Source organism: Meleagris gallopavo, chromosome Z (assembly GCF_000146605.3).
Source record: "Meleagris gallopavo isolate NT-WF06-2002-E0010 breed Aviagen turkey brand Nicholas breeding stock chromosome Z, Turkey_5.1, whole genome shotgun sequence".
Lineage (NCBI taxonomy): Eukaryota > Metazoa > Chordata > Aves > Galliformes > Phasianidae > Meleagris > Meleagris gallopavo.
In genome coordinates, this window is record NC_015041.2 from 16,010,514 (window position 1) to 16,031,711 (window position 21,198).

At 40.5% G+C, this 21,198-nt stretch overlaps 1 protein-coding gene across 1 annotated transcript in view; it reads left to right on the forward strand.

Annotated features, from left to right (window-relative positions):
• The window catches only part of MAP3K1 (mitogen-activated protein kinase kinase kinase 1), a 151,103-nt gene that overhangs the window by 104,359 nt on the left and 25,546 nt on the right, over positions 1-21,198 (forward strand). The gene's annotated exons all lie outside the window — the stretch shown is intronic.

A 21,198-nucleotide genomic window follows, 5' to 3' on the forward strand; every position in this document is an offset into this window, starting at 1 on the left:
AAAAAAAAAAGATCTCTTTTCTCTCAGCTGTTACATTGCTCCTTTTTCCAAGGGTCAACACTTACATTGCATATGATATATTTTCCAACATTCTTATGAAAATCTGAACATGTCCCCACTGATCATTCCTGAACACTGTATGTGTCCATACTGAATCACGCGTTTTAAGCTGATTTGGAGTATTGTGCTCTTTTCTTTCTCCTATAAAGGCATCATCAGTGCTAAGGAAGGAAAACCAGAGCCATTGCCCTTTTTAACTGCTCACCTGAAAAGGTGGTAGCATACAAAGATGATGTAAGGCAAAACTAGGAAATGTCAGGAAGCTCATCTCTCTTCTGCTGTGACATGGCCAAGCCTTTTTTGATTTGAGGTAAGGAAGGCAGAGGTATTTTAAGATGTGTTCAGAGAACAACTTCTATGTCATAATTGCTCCACAGTGCAATCTCAATTGGATTTAGACAACTGAGAATGCAAGGTCGCTATGTTGCCAAGCAAAAAAAAACAGTGAGAGCTCTTACCTTACAACACTTACCTGACATGAACAGGATAGACACATATCCAGAGCAGGAACATGATAATTTGCTTCCCTGAAGGAGGAGTTTTTCTTTAAATAACTGATATGCTTTGACATGGTGTCAGATTGTATCAGGTCATGTTCCATAAACTGATTTTGCACGTGTGTGAAATGCTGTCCACAACAGGCTCACAATGGGACAAGATAGATATTTAAATTATTTAAACATTTAATTTATGAGCTGTTCGTAAGTATCACCTTCAATCCTTTTAGATTTCCAGTGTATCTCCTCTTGTTCTCCACGACTTACTAATTGCAGCCTAATTATGTAGAGAGGGTCAATATTCTGTGCACTTACCCGCAAGGACATTATTAACAAAGAAAGGTCTTCCATTTGGTTTTCATCAGTGTTGCTCAAATGAAGATCAAATAGGCTTCACAATCATAATTATGCTGCTATTTGTAAAGTTATTTTAGAGAACCTGAACATAAAAACATATCACCTCTCACCAAGGAGCTAATCTTGATCCTACTTCAGGTAATGGGAAATCTTTTTAACCTAAAAATGGTTTTAAAGTGAGGGAGGGAAGATTTAGGTTGAATATCAGGGGGAAGTTCTTTACAGAGAGAGTGGTGAGGTCCTGGAACAGGCTGCCCAGACAGGCTGTGGATGTCCTGTCATTGGAGGTGTTCAAGCCCAGGCTCTGGGCAGCCTGGTCTAGTATTAAATGGGGAGTTGGTGGCCCTTTTTGCAGCAGGGTGGTTGGAGTTTGATGATGCTTGAGGTCCCTTCCAACCCAAGCTGTTCTATGAGTCTATGATTCTGTGATTCTAAGTGAAGCATAATCAATACTTTGAGGAAAAATCTGAGCTTGTCTTCAACTTTGCATAGTGGAGGCTCCTCTCTTCTCCTGAATTTTGTTTAAGATAATGAGGAGTTCCTCTGATTTTCACTGAAATTTAAACATTCCTTTTAAATGAGACATGAATTCCCCCAGGAAAGCTGGCAGGGGGAAATTATCTGAACAAAATCCTCTGTGGACTTTGATAGTCTCTGAAACAACTGCATACTGTGGAGCTCGAGCAAAATGTGGACAGTGATCAAATCAATTAGACATTTTAAGACAAGCTCCAGAAATCATGAAAATTGAGCAGATCAGGAAACAATAGTGGTAAAAAATTCTGACGACAGGTAAAGCATCTCATTTGCTAGTACAGTTTACAAGACTTCTGAGACTTATTTATGTCTGCCCTTATGGAAAGCAATGAACCCAAGCCAGATGCAGCCAGGAACTAAAAAAAGTCACATAAATCAGAACAGCAGTAATTGCTTTATGAATATGCCACTGGGGATGCTCAGTGTGCTCTGCCCTGCTGACATGGTGCAGCAGCATGGGGCTCAGTGCCAAAGCAAAAATTGCCATGGGCATTTGGGGAAATCTCACTTATTCCCCAGTACCAATTCCCTCATGCCTTATAAGAGGCAAAACTAGCACCAGTGTGATGCTCACCTTAGGGTACAAGCTACCAACACATCAGGCCAGCACTACACGAGAAACACAGTGTAAGCAGAATTTCCAGATAGACCTAAATGTGAACAGCTCTTTGTTTGTTTGCTTGTTTGTTTGTTTGTCTGTTTGTTTGTTTGTTTGTTTGAATTATTATTTTTAACAGACACTTAAGCCAGCTGGAAAGATGTGGGTGGGAACCAAAAGAGCACTAAGGCTCATCAGCACTGAATACATGGATTTCAGGTGCCTATCTGCAGGAAAACAATTCTTCAAGAACCTGTCTGACCAGCTGAGTCACTTGAAATACCAAAAGTACTCACAGTTTCTGGCAAAAACATCCTTAGGCTACTGTAGCTGTATTATCTTGGTGTCCAATAGCATCACTCCTTTGGCCGCTCTGCCTATCTAGGTACCTATCTTCTTGGCTGTGGCACTGAAAGATTCAGAAATAAAGTCCTCCTGTACCTAAATCTCCTGAAAAGCATGATTTTTTCAATGCAAACAAGGACACACCTAAGATGAACTGAGAAGCTACCTCTATTCTGTGGAATAAAATGATTTCTCTAACCCTTAGGGCTGCTAGCACCACACAACTTTTCCCTGCTCACCTATGAAGATGGATGGCCATAGTCAGGCTGCTCCCCAGGAAAGTCACCAGCATTGGTTAATCCTAGTACTGGTCCTGGTGTGCTGCAGCCCAAGATGTCAAGAAACAAAACATCAAGTGCATGTGTTTAAGTCTACTCCTGTCCCTGTTCAGTTTAATCATATGGACTCCCAGTACTGAACGGATACGGCCACATGGGATGCTCCCAACTTCGGTCATCCATACTGCTGGTTTGGGCTTGTGCCTGTGAGCTTACTCTAGTGTTGTGGAGAAATATTATTTAGCTTCATGTTATGTTTTCCTAATTACAGATATAAATGAATATATTTTCATAGATATGTGGTCAGAACACATTCACATTTTTATGTTTACAGCACAGCTGGAAGAACATGGAGAGCAGCAGTCCCCTGCCCACCATTCAGCTGCCTCCTAAGAAGGCTACTACTGTTGCTCTGTGGTAACTTCATCTGTAAATTTTTGGTGGTGGTTGTTTTTTTCTCTCAATTCACAGATGGATTAGAGCTACAGCAATATACTGAAGTGAGCCATGCTCAACTCCCACAGGATGGAGTCTGTCAGCAGAGATGTTGTTGATGAGAAATGGACTTAAATATTGTTTCCTTCATGGGAGCAGAATGTGCTAGAGCAAGGGAAGAATTCAAAGCCAAGAGGACTTCTGAAGACATGGGAGAACATCTGTGAAGAAAAAACTACATAGATAGCAATCAGCTTGGAGATAGCATAGATAAGACAGATGAAAGATGTGGTTAGCAGCAAATGAGCTCATGCCAAGTCCTCTTCATGTGCTGTTTCACAAACTCAGTTCCAAGGGAGTCAGAGTCCAGTATCCGGCACAGGACTCAAATTAACAAAATGTTGTGCTAGAAAACATGGATCAGTCATTTAGGGGGGCTGTACTAGACTGCCAAATCACCAGAAAGTGAAGCAGGCCAGTCTTCTTCTGAGCTCTGGGAGCTCATCTCCATTCAGCCCATCTCCTGCTGCTCCTGAGCTCTGGAGACCATCCATGGGCTACCTGCAGGTCTAGAGGAGAAGCCTTTTCGTGGCCTCCCTATTACTTCTTCAGTCCTTCTGCAGTCATCCAGGAAGATTCTGAACTTTCTTCTAGATTCTGTGCAGATCAGCCTTAGGGAAGTTCATCATCGCCAGGGCTAAATATCTGAAGCCTTGCCTGCAGGGAGGAAGACAGGTGATAACCCCAAAGATGTACTTTTAGGTGAGTAGGGTAAAGAAAGAAGGAGGTAGAGGAGAATGGGGAAGGAAGGAATAGGTTAAAATGGCAGTGAGAGTGATAGATATAAAGGAAAGAGAAAGGAAGTTATGGTAAGAGCAAGTAGTGGAAAATCTGCTATAAGTCAGGCAATGCTCAAAGAAACAGCAGCACTGCTGAGAGAAGGTAAATTAATGGAAGGTGGAGATTGCTGGAAGGGCAAACACAGAACTCCATCAGTTTTCTTAATGCAAATATTGTTTTATTATTTAATGTTATGTTCTGCAGGTAGAACAGGCCAGATTGCCTTTTGCCAACAAATTCCTACTTTTGGCTGGCAGCAGTAGAGAGGAGAGAGGTAACAGCCCTCCCTAGAGATTGCACTTGGTCACCTGGCTGGAGGAGAAGGAAAAACAGCAAAGATATGTTCTCCAGAAGAAATGAAAAGGGAAATGGTCAGACAAATGGTGTATGTGTCTTTGTTTTAAGAGGGCAGAAGATGAGATCTAAAGGCTGACAGAAAAGCAGTGTTTGCAGGCTGCTAAGTTGGGAAAAATCCTTCCAAAGAGAAAGAAAGGAAGCGAAGAAGAATTGGCTGGATGGAAGGAGAAGAAAGAACAAACGTGAGAGACGTTCCTGGGAAATTCGAAGCACTTCTGCGTGGCAGAATGAGGCTATCAGCAAAGAGAGGATGGGATTGTGGAAAAAGGACAAAAAGCAGAAAAAGCAGTGATAGGGTAGCACAGATCAGTGGCTGAGTGGGGAAATCCTGAAGACTAAGGAGAACTCCCTGGATGAAAGCTGCAGCAGTAGCTGCAGAAACAAAATGCTCCTGTGCCTGTGAGTTAGGTGCAGCTCAAGCTTAGGAAGCCACATCTCCATGCTAGCATCATTTATTCCTTCTTTCAAGGCAAGGGGCTGAAAAAAAGTCTGTTAGAAGGTTACCTGCACTGTCATCCAGGGTGGTGGGCACAGCACGGGGACTGTGATTTCTCCTCACGTTTGGCAGAGAAAGTCTCTGGAGTCTGCCAGGGCTGAGGTCAAAACTGAAATTAGGGGAGACTGCCAAACCGAGCACATAAGTTATTAGGGAAAAAAGTCAGCAGACCTTAAACAAATATCTTTCATAAACAGAGTGCCTTTTAGACTCTGCGCTGATGGAGCATGTGAGTGTGCTGCCGTTAGCTCATGTATTTGGCTTTCAGAGGTTTAGAGGGATTTGTGCTACAGGGCCTGAACTTGAAAGGTGCTAAGCCCTCTCATCTTGTGATTGGCAGCTCCAGCAGGAACTGTGTCCTCCTCAGGATATGGCCACTGCCTGGGCTGGCCTAAGCAGAGATGGTGCCACACATTTTGAGAGAAATTAGCACACTCCCTTGACAGCAGCATACCTAAACAGCAAGTGAGAAACAGAGATATTGCAAGTACTCATAAGTCAAGTTTATGTTACACAGAACCTTAAGTCACGAAGTTGAACCCCAAAATTTTAAGTGACATAGGCCTGGCAGATGCAGAATAGCTTTTCTACACTCCCTTGCATACTGAGAGACATAATCCTTGCACACCCTCAAACAAATGCACTTAGTTGTATGGATATATGGATATAAGAGACAATTTTCATAAATGCACAGTCACCAGACACATAGTTTGAGCTACCCTAAAAATGACTCTCCTTTGTCAACTAGCTCTGTGCTTTATTGACATATCACATTTTTCTATGTGACTTTGAAAGTAATACCTGTTATTTATTTCCATGGAAACTACAACAGATACAGAGAGCACAATAACGTGATTTGATAGATCAAATTCTCAGCTACAAAACAATATTTTTCAACATGGTCACCACCATTAGTTATGCATTTTTGCCAGTGATGAACAAGATCCTGCATGCTGCACTTGTAAAAATCTGCATGGCTATCTGGAACGTGACTTGTCTTTCACACTGCTGTAACCGCTGTTGAAACACACCACCTAACACCTTACTGTGCTCACATCCACTGTTTGGGCTTCCATAAGTGCTCAGCAAGTGTTGATGAATGTCAATGGGTGCCATTTTTTTGTAATTCAGTGACACACCTTGGCTTCATATGCACTTCCATGTTAGACACCATTGTGTCAGTGTGCTCATCTGCTGCTATTCATCACGTGGCAACAACATCCAATGGGATATTGGTGGGAAGGTTCAACCTCCACCACCATACCACCATCAACTGCTTCTGACATTGTGGGTGAACATAATAAAATAGGAGGCATTATTTTTGGAAATGCATTAAAATGGAATACGTTTAATAGGGCTAAAGGGAACAGCCTCTTTTTTTTCATCCTTTGGTCTATTTCACTCTTACAATCACATTATCTCCATTTGCCAGTCACTAAGTCCCCCTTGCCATGTGTTGCTGAACCTCCATTCTCTTCCATCTTGTCCATAGCCATATGCTCTAATTTGGCCGCATCACATCAGTGATATCTCACTGGTCAGCTGAGGTGCTGGTGGCTATGCAATGGGTACTTTACCACACTGCAGTTTTCTGTGTCTTGGAGAAGCCAGCAGCCTGGGCGCCTCACTGAGGTGGGTGATCTGAGTGCATTGCCCAAGAATTATAGGTTCTTCTGGTGAATTATCGCTTTTCCTGGAGGTCTGTATTGCACAATCCACAGTGATTAAGAGTTCCATGTTCTTAAAAGGAAATGAATATTTTGAAGGCTACGTAAGGAAGAATTTGGTAACTTAGAAGACTAGGAGGGAACAACTACAAAAGAATGTAATTGGGTGAAAGATGAAACACTTCAAAAATTACTTCAAAGGTAGGAGAATGAGAGGTGATGAAATCTTTTCTGCTGGCAAATTTACTGAAAGTTGAAGAAGTGGAAGAAATATTTTGCAAATTTGCAATCATTTAGAAAATAGAATTTAAAAAAGAAATAATGTAATATTAAGAAGATTTTGAAATAATATCTTTTATTAAAAAAAAAATCATGAGCTGCTTTTTCAAATCATATGAGCTTTATTTTTCCACTTTTTATTTGATTAAGGTCCTTTTAAAATTGACCTAAACATTTGGAAATAAGATCAAGGTAGAAATACATAACTAGAAACTAAATGAAACATTTCAGGTGAAAAAAATACAAGGTGTTTGTCCAAGAAAAGTGAAAAAATTCATTCCAGGTTGACCTAGAAATGAACTATTCCTCTCCACTCATCAGTATGATCATCAAGTCAAAGAGACATTACAGATGCATCTCTAATCAGTTACCACACTGACTCCAATCCCTTCTAAGAAATAGCTTCGAAGAGTTCTGTTGTGTGAAACCCCATTACTGTGTAGTATACTCATCAGCAAGGTATTTAGCATACCTTATTTCCTTTGGCAACACTGGTGCATAACGTTGTGCCAATAAAATTATTGAAAACAAAGGCAGCACATTGGCCAATGATTTAATAACTCAAACTGATTGCTGAGATTTGAGTCCAAAGAGGGGTACAAGAAATCTTCCCATAATCTTAATGCTGAAGAAAAACTTTATCTCACTGATCGTTTTCTTAACAAGCTACAGTTAAAACAGCTTCATTTCTTAAGAACATGTGCAATGCATGCTGTCTTTCAACAGGTCAGGTTTCTCATATATCATATTCGAAACACATACTGAAAATCATATTTGTCATTATTTTACATCCAGTGGAGTAATTGAACACAACACACATGATTCAGCTGAGGATTGGGCTTGTTATACTCTTCCTGACTGTGTTACAGAGGTAATTCAGGCATAACAGCTCCCTTCTTAAAATAGTCCATAATACATTGACTAGAAAGATCAAGGAGGAGGACTTCAAGCGTTTGCTTTGACTTCTCCATAATAAGCACCATTGTACTGCTCAAAGATTAATTAGATTTAATAGCATCACTTGAAGGAAGGGTGTTTCCTCCCTCCACAGAAACTGCCTTGTGAATCTGTACAGAAACGTCCTATTCTTCTTCCAGTGAACCGAGGCTTTGGTTAAGATCAGTTTCAGTGGTGCATTTTAGGAATAAAAAATGCACATTTTTATGCTGCTGAGCACACTGGGAAAATTTTTCTGAAAAATCTTTTTTTTTACAGTACTTCTGTAGCTGCACATGAAAGTCAAGTCTTAATAAAATATGTTTTATTTATCAACTCCTATTTTGAAACAGATGAGATTTGGGACCAACATACTGATTTAATATATGATAGAAGGAGGCGTACTTATCTTAGATAGGCTCATATTACTTAATTGTGATTGAAGTGTAGATAATGTAATCATGAAGGCAACATACACGATACAGAAAGAGTACACTAGAAGTGCATTTAAATGAGTATCTAACTCATCACAAGTATTAGTCAGAGAGTAGGTGGAGACAGCTTATTAAAAACAAAAGCAATCTTCAAAGAAGAGTGGGACCCTAAGGCATGTGAGACACATCTGAAATATTACAGACAGTTAATTTTGAGGTGAGAAACTGGAAGTGTATATAAATAGTTGTCTAGATTGGAAAGACGTACTATAGGAGCTGTTGATGCTTAATATAATGGAAGTCACACCTAAAAAATGGAAGAACAACCAGTTTTAAGTGTAGGAATGTGAAATTGTCTTTTTTTCCTTAATATTATCCTGTGACATTCACAACTGAAGATATTTTTGCAGTCAAGAGCTGGCAAGAATTTAGTATACCTTATTTATCTTGGAAAAATCATACAAAGAGAGGCAAGCTTCATGCTATAAATCAGCAGCTAAGAACAGGGGTGATTAATTAGTAGTTACATTTTCGTACAGAAGTTATCTTTCTCCTTCCTCTGCAGCATTTATACCTAATCCTCTCAGAGGTAGGTTGTTGGACATGAAAGGACACCTGACTTGCTCTGCGTCCATTCCTATTGCCTTCTCCCTGAAAAGTGAACAGTGGATACAGAACACTTTGGAGTAGAAAAAAGAGCCAAGATCACTTAGAAATGTTGGCCTGCTGTATGTGTGAGATATAAATATTCCCTTATCATGGATGGAGGTTTGGGAGGCTTCAGGCTGACTGGAGACATCATGTTGTCACACGCCAGCCCATTGGAAAGCAGCTGGAAAGTCACCACAGAACAAATTACTATTCACAAGACAAATCCCTAAAACAATGCCTGTCCTTCAAGCCCTGGTGGATTAGCAGGACATAGCATGATTTAGGACACTGGGGCATCAGCTGCACAGCCAGAGGACCTCGGTGGCTTGCTGCCAAGAGGCTAATGGCTGTGTCCCATTTGCATGTGCGCAGTCAGATGTTAAGCAGTGTTCAGTGAACACATTTGGAGCCCTGCAAGTAACCACAGCACTTCATCAAACTCAGAGGAAGGAGGGTTTGCATGGTTTGAGAAGCAAGGGGATGAAATACAGCAAATAAGAGACGGTCATAGCAACCCCACTCTGAATCCAAGGCTTTATTTTTGACACAATGCACAGTGTTTTCAAACTGTTAAATGACCATCTTTCTTGGGCTTGTGCAGACCTGTAATAGGAAATGCCTGCTCACAGGTGTCTAAGTATTTCCAAAGAGCCTTGTACAAAAACAGTTCTTATGTGCAACCATCACCAACTAAGCAACTATACAAATTCACTGTGCTTTCTTGGCAATCTGGACTATGGCACCATTATTTGATCAGTTCTACCTCAGCTTTCATTTCATCTTCTTCCAGGATCATCCCAAGATGAGATGCATAGGAGAGTGGGAATGGTGAGGACAGCGCACTACTTGCAGCCTCCTCTTTTTAAAACCAGGAAGCAGATAGGAGAGGAAGGACATAAATCTCTCTTACGTTCTCAGGATTGGAAAGCTCCAGCCAAGGCTTTCTGTGTCCTACCTGCTTGTCTTGCAAGTAGGCAACAGAGACTTCATGTGCTTTAAGAGTCTCACCTTCTGAGCTAAGAAACCCCATGGTTTCCTGTTGATTTGGGCTTTATTTCTGCACAGAAATACCTGAACCTGAACCTTCCTAACCTGGTGCTTGCATGTGAGTGAAGTTGTGTAAATAAGATAACAGGCATGTTGTTTTTCTGGCACATGCAAAGCGTAATGAAGATGGCAGCAGACCTATAAGAGCAGCAATCTGGCTTGCAGAAATAGAAGTGTGACTCACTTCTTTAGAATCCCCAGTTCTGCACACTCACAGACTAACACAGAGAGGTACCTTCAGCAGACATCTGAGTGTGTGTTCAGGGTTATTCAAGAGAACACAGAGTATATCCTGGGTGGTTCTCTTTGCCTTCTATTCAAAGAGACAGGGGAAGAAATAGCCATATTCCCGTGGCATGGCTAAACTCTATAGGCATAATAAAAAATATCACACAGTTATCTAGATTGCCTGCCTTTTTCATGTATGTTGCTGCAGCAGAAGAGTCAATGTTTCTCTACAATAAACTAACAAGGAATATTTAGACAAAGATACCGAAGGATCAAACATACTAGTGCAGGATCTCAAAGCAGGGATGGAATTCTTCTCTATTGTCCCGGTGGGGAAGACTAGATACTGAAGAGACAGACATTCCTGCAGTGGGTGTGTTGAGGAAAAAATTGGCTGTCAGACACATTCAGCTGATGGAGTTACATGTCACACCCAAACTGCAAAGCTGCCCAGTGCTTGCCTCGAGGTCTCCTACAGTATAAAGTCTCCTGACTGTATTTCTTATGTACTGTGGAAGAGGCAGAAGAGTCCTTTGGGACTGAGCACATCTTTTCTACCTGCACTCTGGCCAACTCCAGCCCTGGGGAACTCAAGAGGTCTCGAACGTGGTGACATTCCCTCATCGCAGCAACTCTACAAGTTGTTTGGAGATCAGCAACCTATGGGGTAGATGTAGGCTCTGGCGTGCCTTCTCCTCATTAACCTGCATAGATAAGTGGGTTTGCAAAGAACTTAAGCAGCTGAAAAGCCGTCATCTAATAAGAAAGATATAAAGCTATTTCATTCTTGGTCCTGAATTTATATACTGAGTTAATTTAGATACAGTATTGGGTAGATGTGTAGGATCAGAATTGCTCCTAATGTTCAGAATGTCAACAGATCAGTTCTTCTACGTATCAGTACGTATCAGAATGCTGATAGATATGGTGTACTAGTACAATATAGTGTACTAAATCTGGTACCTAAGGTAATCACATGGTTCTATCACTAAGTCTTTCAGAGATAGTTTGATCCTTCCCATTTCTCCAAAGCTGAATAGTAATAAGAGAAACCAAAGGGAATGAATATTTGACATTGTCCTTGTCACTTGAAGGTGACATGAAACCATTCACTGGGACATGGAGAAGTCCCTGTACATCCTTGTTTTTTTCATAGGAGACGTCTGTAACAAAGCTGCAAACTCTGATTTATTCATATTCTGTAAGTCAGCACTGACCAGCTGGTTACTGAGTCACTGTTTCTACATAGACAGAGCCACATGTCATGTAGAAGTACTTTACCTTTTCTTACTACTTAACGGGAAAAAATGTTGATGAGATGAAATAATCAGTAATTTTGTCTTACTAAAGACAAGGCAAATGACTGCAGAATCTTAGCATGATATTTGCTGTTGCTGTGGAAACACTGTAGCCACTGATTTGTTGCTTCAGTTGACACTTTCTGACCTTCAGCAGGTAATACCATTTCACTCTAGCTTCAAATGTGAAGCAAGATGGTAATCTGCTATTGCTGCAGCGAGTTTTCTGATTATCGATCTTGAAGTATGTATACAAGCTATAATTGCTTTCATTATTATAGTTTCTCATCCCCACTGGTGATTGTTGCTAGCTCCACTTGAAAACAAGATTTTCTTGACCGACTTTAATTTATGGCCTAGCTACATCATTTTAAGCTTGCTTGACTTCCTTCAAGGCAGTCACTTAACATTACTGTCACAGGTAACTCTTCTTTCCTAAGTGTGTTAACTTGGAAGATTTTATGGAGACTTCTTCCTGCATAATTTAAAACTCGTGAAAAATGAAAAAGATATAGGCTAAAAACAGGACATGGAAAGCTCAGAGTGCATTCCTGTGCATGGAAAGTCTGGGGGAAGATCCAAAAGACTGCAGGAGTTAATACAGAAGTTTAATTACATTCTGTGCTTCCTAGGAGTGAATGGGGAATCTCAGGATCCAGGTGGCATGGCAGCAACATGGGAGAAAAGGGCTACAGTGCAGAATGCCCTAGAAAAACAAGAAAATGCTCTGAAATAGCACTTAAGGAAAACAGAGCTTCTAAAGGAGGATGCAGAAAGAACAGACAGGTAATGTGATCCCTCCAACAGCCTGGGTGGATGGAAATCCTTGGGTCTCTCCATACATAGCATCTTCTCTGGTTCTTATTCACTCTCAGCGGTTTTCTCTGTTCCATCTTCACTGCCTCAGCATCACACCAAGAGGAGTATGGCTACTCAGAGAAGAAACCACTCCAAGAAGAGCCTCATTAGTATCAAACACAGACAGAGACAGAATGCGCCTTGTGATTGCAGGTGGCTTTTTGGCACCTCTCCCACGGCTTCCTCCTCACAAGTGACCATGGATAGGATCTACCCCACACACACACAGCCGAGGATCCTGTGGCATTCCTGGTGTGTGGAAGAGGACAGGGAGGCCCCATCTGCAGGGAGGCTTCCACTTCTGTTGTCTTCTCCCTGTCTTTGGCCATGAGTACAGAGCCCATAGATCCTCTTGCTCTAACCAGAGAGACCTTGTGGAGCTGTTTCCCAGTACCTCTTTCCACTGATTTTTTGTCCTGTAAGCCTGGTTTATATTTGCATCCAGGTACATCATCTTGCAGTTGGCTTTCTGAAATGTACATTACTTTTTCATGGAGCCACCCAGTTCATTCAGTATCACCATCTGTCTCTCTTCTAATTCTTCCTCTTTATGTTGATTAGGAGTTCTTTTTGCAATACTGATATCATTTTATCAGGCCACTGATCAAATTATAAAATGTCATAAGGCTCAGTAGAAGTACACTTAACTGGTATATGCTCATATGCAATTTCATTTGTGACACATTAGAGTACTTAATCTATTTAATGCTTTGATGGGCTATTGACACTCAAATACAAATACCATATGAAACCAAATAAAATGTCTCTTTATATCAGCACCTACATTACCCATTCAACAAGCAATCTCAAAAAACAAAACAAAACAAAGCAAAAAACAGCCTAGCTTGGAAAGATGTATTAACAGCATTTCTTTGTATCTTGGCTTAAATTATATTACCTAGATTTACTTGTCTGTGTAGAAACATGGAAACATGTTCTGTAGCTCAGCTATAGCACTATCCCTCTTCTTTTGAATTTTTCCAGGGCTCCAGAAGATATTAAGAGTCAGTGGTGTTTATTTACAAGTTTTTATTTGTTTGTTTGTTTTTGTTTTGTTTTAAATGTTCAGATATAAATTGTCTTGATTTATTCATTTACTAAAGACTTCTTAATATCTTCTCTTCTGTATTATCTTCTAAGATACTTCAAGAAAGTCTGTTTCATTGCTATTATCAAGCATGATTTTTATAAAAAGTATGTACCTATCATTTGTGATATTCCATTATAATTATTGACAGTTTCAAAACACAGTTTTATCAGTTTCTCCTGTTCCTGTATATCTGCTGCTACCACATCAGGTTCTTTCTTGTGCTCTTTTCCTTTCCCTGATAGTATTTTACAGCATATTGGTCTCCTAGTTGCATATGTGTTATGATCGTTTTTCTCCTTCTCTTGGAATTTTGTATTTTTTTATATTTCATTTACCCATCTGTTTTAAAATTAATGTAAATTTCTGTTTTGATCACAGATTGCTGTTTTTAAGCTAGAGATGTTTGTTAGTGTCTCAATTGTTTGACAGTTTTCTATCAACAATATATCTTCTCAATGGTTTACAATTACTTTCAAGTTTGAAAAATAGTTCTCTGAAAAGTTCATATAGAAGAATGCATTTGTTTATATATGCACAATGTTACACATACACCTGGATTTGCTTATATACAGAGTGACAAAACCTGTATCCTGATCATATAAGAATAAGTAATCACTAACTCACAACTTTGTCATTTTTCTTACCTGATAATATGAGTGGTTTAATACAGAATTTCTTGGTCTGGATATATACTTTCTGGAGGCATCCTTAAAATTCCGGGGACTCAGAAACACTGTCAACATGAGACCACCAAAAAGTGACATAGAGTTCACCGATCTCTATGGCACAGGACAAATGAAAAATTTATCGTTGTCTTTTTCTTTCTTTAGTGGAATTCGATCAGTTCTGGAAATGGTCCTGGTTGGAGAAGTTGGTAGGCAAGTATTTAATGTTCAACATATGGTGAAGCACTTCACAGAGTAAGCCTGAATTGAAGCACAATTCAATGATTCCCTGGCATCCATCCGAAAAAAAGAAGACAGGAAACCATGGAAAAGTTATTGCTGTTATCAAGTATTATTCAGACGTTTAAAACTAGGCAATATTTAACATCACTCCTGCACTGTAGTAGGTAACACCACTACTGTTTGGCTTACAAGTTGTTACACATTTATTGTATAGCATCTCTGGGCTATTAAGAGGTCAAATCCAACTACACCTCAGAGGGTTCACATCTGATAGTGTGCAATGAAATGTTCGTGGCCTGCTCTCCACAGCCTTTATCCTGCAGTGAGCATTGGGATCTTCAGCAAGTAAATGATCACACCAAACCACAAGGCTGCAGCTATGTTTAATGGCCTTACTGATTTGGGACTATAAATAGAAGAGCAACATCCAAATTTCCATCACTGAAACCTGCCATCGCTCTTCCTGAATCAACATTTGTCAGAACTCATCAGTGTCCTGGCCAGCACATCTACAACTGCTTAGCACTCTCACAACTAAACACGGTAATTCCCTGAAAGTGTGCCCTTGCTAAAATCAAAAATAGTGGCAAACCATCTCCAGCAATAAATGTTCTTCATCACCTGGAAGGAGTTTTTGGGGAAAGGAAATGCAAAAAGAGTGCACACACAAGTCCTGCTGTGGAAACATGGATATGCTGATCTTTACCTGGAGAGAGAAAATCCTCCCACTTATGACTGATTTAGTGCCGAGGGCAAAACTCCTCTTTCTGGCCCAATGAATATTTAATTACTTACATAGTGTGAATCAACTGCAACAGGAGAAAGTCCTGCCTGAACAAATGCCCAGAATGAATCAAATGGAGGAAGGATTTAAACCTGTCGCCAGTTCTCTAAAAGAGTGCTTGTCATGAAAGTGAGTTACACCACTGCAGTTGATGGGACCAAATATAAGTTTTGGCTTCCATTTCTGGATTAAGAAGGAAAAACAGTGGAAACAGCATTAAGTTTAGCATGTCAGACTTATAATGTCATGTGCTGTAGCCCCTCTGTTGCAGAACTATAGGAGAACTGCAAAGAAAAAAGGATTGTATCTCCAAGTGGATATGAACTCTTGAAGAATGTGGAAGTAAAGAGCAGAATGAAGAAGAACTGACTGAAAAGCAGAAGCAGATGTAACCCTGACTGAAGTAGTGAAACTGAGTATGCAACCACACTGCGTGTACACAACTACTACTTGTGCTCACAAGCCCAGAGCTCTGCCCACAGTCCCAGAGCTCTCCTCCTCCTCAGACCAATTGCATCCTTGCTCAAAGCAAGAAGGGAAAGAAAGAGCTGGCAGTACATTTCCCTTACTCTTCTGTTCCTTGGCTTGCATTAGATAAACAAAACAAAACCTGTGGAAGGAATGATGAGTTGTTGGTGTTCTTGCTGGATTTCCTTGGCCTCAGAAACAAAAATAAAAGCCAGGGTCATGCAACCCATGAAGAGTGAAGTTTACTTGGATGAGGGAACATACCCTGACTCCCTGCTGATCATTTTGCAGTGTTGGTGCCTTGCATACAGATATGTCTGCTATTAATGTCTCCAAGCCCTGTTGTTCTACAGGTTCTTGAAGAAGTTCTCCATCTTTAAATTGCTAAAACTTCAGTCCCAGCTGCTTATGCAGAAAATAGCAAAACCTGATAGAATATTTAAAAGCAGGTTTGAGTAATAGTGTTTCCAGTTTTCTGTTTCTAGACAATGCATATATTAAGACCTGTTAATGCAGGAATTAATCAATACATAAGGTTGCTTAAGGTGATATGGAGATATTCAAGACCCATGTGGATGTCTACCTGTGCAACTTATTGTAGGGTACCTGCTTTAGCAGGTGGTTGGACTTGATGATCTCTTGAGGTCCCTTCCAAACCCTGCAATTGTCTGATTCAGTGAAATAAAGAAGTTAAAAACTGATTTGCACTGTTATGTTGAAATACCTAGCAGTACTCCTGTTGCACTCATGAACCAACCTTTTAAGCAGGGCCACTCCTGTACACTGTGCTGGGGCACATTCAGCAATGATGGCCATGGAATGCTGCACTCCTTCTGCTCTGTTTTCCCAGTTGTCAGTTCTGTTTATAAATTGTCCATTTATAGCAAATCCAGCACCTGCTATGGACACCTCAAGCTGCCAAATGCTTGAGTACATCCCAATGTGAGCTGCTCCACACTTTAACCAATTGTGCTCAACCTTTTATCAATGCTATGGTTAAAAGAGTTTCCCAGGATTTCTGAGGACAGGTTTGGGCTGTTGTGAACAAACCGGACAAGCCACTCAAGATGATTATGGCAGACTTTAAGTGTACAGTATTTCTTCTCAGAATAAAACAGCAGATCTGCTAGGCCTTCCACATACAGCACCATCTTCTGTGAGTCCAATACTCTCATACTTCACGTTACATTTGAAGATTAATCTGGACTATTTTTTTTAAATCCCATTGAATTTTGTACTGTTTATTTCAACTGATTTGCAAGCTTTATATTACTGGAATATGATGATTATTCATGAATAACTCCCAGGTGGAAAACATCAGATGCCTGACTTTGTTCAAACTCGTCCCTCTCTTCATTTAACCACCCTCCCTTACCCTAGAGGAGCAAACAACAAGGAGCAAATGCAGTAGCAGAAATGCAAAAGGGAGATGTCAGCACAGTGCTCAGCTGGCCCAAGCACAGCCCCAAACACGGGCTCTCTGTGCAGGGGTGAAAACATCCAGCCCTGGCTACAAAATCAAAGCAATCCCATGGGAAACTCTAGCTGCCAGTCTGCAAAGACAGTCCCAGGGGTGCTGATAACTATCCAAGGGGGGGAGGAGGGAGGGGCTGGGGCTGGTGCATCTTCAGCCAAGGGAGGGATCTTGGGAGGCTGCAAGGTTCCTCAGTTGTGGAATTCATTCCTCCTCCCCATGGCCAGAATTAGCTCTGCATTCTTGACCTTCAGGCATAGTATAATCAGCCCATTTATTAGTCTGGGCTTTTGGGGAGGCTTCAGATGTACGAGGGGTGGCTTGGCTCAGAGATTAATGATTTTGTTGGAGTGGTTGCTTTTCACTGGAGTTAGTGATTTGCTTCTGCATTTCTCACATTTTATGGGGCGTAACTGGGATAACTGTCAGAGTATGACACAGGCTTTCTTCATGTGTAGAACTGAAACAAAGGTGAATGATATGTGACCTTGAATGCCTTGAGTGTTATAGAATTCTGATTCACTCTAGACTGTTAATCCCATTTGCTCCAGTGCAAAGCGATCACAAAATGCTGCTGAGTATAAACTCCTTCAAAAGAGTAAACTTTTTTACTCAGCTTGGGCTGGCTGCACAGCTCACCAGTAACAATGTCCTATGTGCACTGCACTGCTTCCTCCTTGCAGCTAGACCACACTTGCAAAGGAAGGGTCTTCACATCCTGGATGTGGTGATACCAGTGGTCTCTTTTCAGGGAAGCTGGCACCCAGAGAAGTTGAAGAGCAACAATTTAGAAATACTTTGTTAATCAGGAAGCTTGCTGTCCCAAGATAAAAGGAGGTCAGGGGCTCAATAGGAGTCCAAATGGGTTAGCTTCTGTGCTGCTCCGGGAAGTTTCCAATTATACTTGACATTCACAGATGATAGCAGAGAAACCTTTACATTTGAAGGTATTTTCAAGCTCTTCCTCAAGTTAACAAAAGAGACAAAAACATTGTTTGACTTCTCAGGAGCATTCGACGAATCCTAGTAAATGAGAAAAAGTTGACAAGAGGTACACAACTACCATATGACCATTCCTAAATGCCTCCCACGTGTTGCACACCTCAGCTTGCCAAGGGCTATGCACAGAGGAGGTGAACTCCACTGCGGCTAAACAGCAAGTGCTCATCAATGCTACTCTCGTGCCTGATTCAGCACAGTTTTCCTTACAGGACAGTTCCTGTCTCTTAGCCACAATCACCACTGATCCCAGAAATGCACTGAGTGTCTAATGGAGAGCTCCCAATAGAAAGGATTCAGAGGCAGAAAATCTGAGCTCAATTGGTTCAGAAGGTGCCAGCAAAATGTGAAGGCAGAGGTTTGGCTGAATGAAGCTCAGCACAACATGGATGTGGTAGGCTAGCTCAACCAGCAGCAGCAGCCCTAAGTGCCTGCACTTCATGGGAGCCAGCAGCTGCATTCCAGCCCTTGTGCTTGTGCTGAAGGAGGGCCAGGAGTCAGGAGCTGCTCCCAGCTTCGTACATGTCTAACAGCACAGCCCTGCCCACAGCCCCACGCTCAGATTCATATCCTGTGGAGAGTTTGAATTTCCCCTAAAGCATTACTATGCTTTGAAATCCATTGGTGTGGACTGTGTTATTACAGACTTATTCCCCCAGTCCTCTGAAAATCAAATGAATTTGTATATAGCATGGGGAAGATATGCAAAGATGACAAAATTTGTCAGGTTTCCCAAATATTACTTAAAACACTGAGATAATATTGTTTTAAACATATGACCCAGATCTTAACACACAGTTTTGAAATATGCTTCTTTCCTCTGTATTTATTATGCAGAAGAAATCTAAAAATAAATTCAGAGCTGAAATATACTTGAAGACCCCTTCATGCTCTAAACTGACCCATGTCTAATTTTCTTACAATTAATTATAAAAGTTTTAAATAGTTTTAATATTATTCTCTTTTGCAGTTATGTTTTCAAATCAAGATACGGTTGGAACCGTAACAAGCTCACTGACAGTCTAAACTTTCACACAAATTTGATTTTCAGACTTCAAAAGTCCTTCTGAAGAACTTAGAAAGGTCTAAAAATGCATTACTTTTTCTGAGTATGGATTAGCAGTCAAGAGAGATTATGCAGATATAAATTTGTGTTCTGCTGCCAAATACAGGAAAACAGCAATTTTTTAATTCCGAGATGAGTTAAGTATAATTGTAAGTAAAGAGATGGAGTCACAAGGATGGGAAGAAAGTTTAATGTCAAAATAATGCTTAGATTGACTACTCTAGTTAGAGTACTTCCACATTTATGGATCAGCTCATATGAATTGTTTTCTTTTGTTATAGAATCAGTAAGTATAATGTCTTTCTCAATGAAATCCTGAAATACGTACAGCCATACAGTGGTGTCATATCCTACATGTCAGCAAAGAAGCTCAGAAAATGCCCATTGAGGAATGCTGGTACAGGTAAAAATGTTTACAAGCAATCTGTAAAACCTTCTAAAACTGTTTTCAAACCAAGCTATCTCTCACATGCACATTAACATTTCCTCACAGATCTTCGGGACAAACTCAGGAAACAGAAAGTTACGTGTTGGGAGAATTTTTTATGGAACATGGCCATCACCTCCAAGCAGAGATGGCTGAGTCGTTTTTTGAAGTTGTTGAGGGCGGCATATAGGAAAATACAACCCACTTTAAAAATTTGGCCCATTGCAATAGAGAGAACAGAAAATCCAGTGACTGTCAAAGAGTGCATGTAGACATCAAGCAATACATTTTTACAGAGACCACTGCAAACATTCACTGTCCCCAAAGTCATTATATGGGGATGGATTCTGTTATATCTACCTGGTTGTTGGTGAAATGTACAGTGTACAATGTACAGTGGTTATCTACTGACAGAGAAAAAGTTAAGTTTGCCAGACTTGAGAACATTGAAATTCTCAAGATTAAATTTTTCCAGCATTTTTGGATATGTGATAGGATGCAGGTTCACTTGTCACAGTGTACTGACATGACAGGTGCCTGTACTCATGCCACACAGCTTGTGCTGGCATGTGGTCCTTAAAAGAGTCTGCAGCTTTTGGCTCCAATCAACAGTACGTGCATCATGACACATTACTTTTGTTTAGGATCTTGGCTGAGAGCCTAACCTTTGGGTCACTGAGTATACACCATACAGAAGATATTTTCCTGTATTTGGTAACTCCAGTTTTCCTCACAAACATGCCAGCAGTGCTAGATATACACTTCATTTTTTCTATTCCATAATTCCATATGTACATCTCCATGGAAGGTATTGCATATCAGCTATGAATATTGACATGCAATGGCTCCTAATAGCTACTCAATGCCACTGATAAGGAATTTACTGATGAACATCTACAGCTGTCCCTTGGTACACCCCTTCACTCAGTAGTGATATTTTTGTGCAATTGGTCATAAGGTGCTGCTAAACATGTTTTACATTATGATTTGGAATAAGTAGCCCTGCTCTTCAAATCTCTCCTGGAATTTGGAAGTGTTTATATCTGTGAGAACTGGCATTCTCATAACCATAATTTTTTTTCCACTTATATTACTGTAACCAAGTTTCCACACTCCATGATATTATCTTTTTGAGGCTATATGGGAATGTTCTTTCTAACCTAAGACATTCTTAATTTCTACTTTTCTTGAATGCAACAGAAAAAAAACAAAGCCATAGAGATCAGAGACAGACAAACTTTTAGCAGTGGAATCTAAGCAATACACAACAAAACAAACCGCAGCAGAAGCAATTCCCATATAGCTAAATGGCACTTTTTAAGAAAAAAGGGAAATTGACAAGTATATGTACAAATCAGAAGTCTACAGCTGCTTGCCTTCTGTGCAGTGCTCAGCTTGAAAACAGAAAGAAACATCACAGAAACCACTCTTGCTGTCTGAAATCAGAGAATAGCTTGTGACACCAAGTCATCTGTAAAAGGCTAAATCCTACCATACTAATTCACCTTCATGAGTTTTGGGGTGCACCTCAATAAATCTGAGTTTTCTTCACGTCTACTCTGGTTAGTATCCTGCTGTTCTTCCTCAGACAAAGCACTTTAGCTGCCCAAATTTCTGTTTCACCATCTCTGTAATAGGGCTAGCAATTATTCCTCTTGGAGATGAAGATCAGCTGCTGAGAAGAGATATTTTAGTATGACTTAGTTAAAAACATATGTCAGTGTAGTGAGAGCTTTACAGTGTAGTGAGAAAGAGAGAGAGAGAGAGAGAGAGAGAGAGAGAGA